The sequence below is a fragment of the Octopus bimaculoides genome, chromosome 20, assembly GCF_046866305.1.
Source record: "Octopus bimaculoides isolate indiv1 chromosome 20, ASM4686630v1, whole genome shotgun sequence".
Classification (NCBI taxonomy): Eukaryota; Metazoa; Mollusca; class Cephalopoda; order Octopoda; family Octopodidae; genus Octopus; species Octopus bimaculoides.
In genome coordinates, this window is record NC_142947.1 from 11,558,075 (window position 1) to 11,559,658 (window position 1,584).

Below are 1,584 nucleotides of genomic sequence, written 5' to 3' on the forward strand. Positions count from 1 at the left end.
ATCTCCCGGTGGTATGGCAACACATATCTCTCTGTTTGCCGTGATAGAAAGAACAAATATTGATGACGTCATTGAATTCTATACAGTCAACTGATATGCATGTAGATGCAGAGGTCATCAGCGTGTAGTCAGGGGTGGGGGGTGGATAACATCTGCGGGTGGTTCGAAGCGAGATTTAAAAGACGCATGTGTGATTGTGTGTGTGTGCGTGTGCCTGTGAATATGTGTATGTACATGCTTTAATATGTGTATATATATGCATGTGTATCATATATATATATATATATATATATATATATAGGTGTGTGTATCTGTATATATCTGTATGTAAATATACATGTGTGCGTATATATATATATATATATATATATATATATATATATGTGTGTGTGTGTGTGCATGTATATGTACACATACATATAAGCATGTATGATATATGTAATGTTGCTATACAATGAATTGAAGAAAACAATAAAAAGGTAGAATAATATTACTCAATATGTATATATATATTGTAGAATTTTATCTTAATATAAATATTGTAATCCAAAAGCGTCGGCAATTTATATAAAGTTCTAACACAAATAATCCGAAAGGACAAATGGCACGACTTTAAATAATTAAATGAAGGAATGAGGAACAGAATTGTTCATGAAATTATTTAAAGAGGAGAGAAAAAAAAAAAAAAAAACTTTCCGCAAAGGAAAATGGATATATGATATAATGAATTTCTGAAGCTAATTTACATCCTTAGGGAATTGACAATCAGATCTTTGTTTGCATTATGGACATATATACCGGTCAATTTAAACTCGTCAGCAAATTACAATCCATTTTATCTTATACATCAGTAGATATGTTTCAACAAGTATCAAATAGCTAAATTATTTTTAGCAGTAATTATTCTAAATATGCTAATTATTTTTCGTTCAAAATATACGTAACAATCATTGTTGCTGTTAAATGGTGAGCTGGCAGATCCGTTAGCGCGCTGGAATTTCGCCCGTCGCTTCGTTCTGAGTTCAAATTCCACCGAGATCGTCTTTGCCTTTTATCCTCTCAAGATCAAAAACAATAATTACTAGTTGAGCAACGGAGTCGATGTAATTGACTCAGCTCCTCCTTCGAAATAGCTAGGCTTGAGCCAAAATTTGAAATCATTATTTTTACTATTACTTAGTAGTGGTAATAGAGGTACTAGGATTAGCATGAGTGGTAATAGAAGTATCAATAGTAGTAGTAGTAGTAAGTGTTACTTTTGTTGTTGCTCTTTTTCGTAGTAGAAGTAGTTGTGTGGGCGGAAAAGAATTCGGTTTGTTTCTTGAGAGATTCAGGTGGTTAACAAATAGAAAAGGTTTTGTTAATTTAACTTGATATTTCTAAAATTTTAAGAGCTTATACCACGAGATTCTGTGATTAAATTCTACCTTGAAAGCAGGGCGATCCAACAGAGTATTCACCCCACGCCCATTAGTGGCACAAATGTGGCACAAATGTCAGTAGTATCATTGATATAGTATATATACATACACGCACGTACACACACACACACACACACACACTCACACGCACACACACACACAC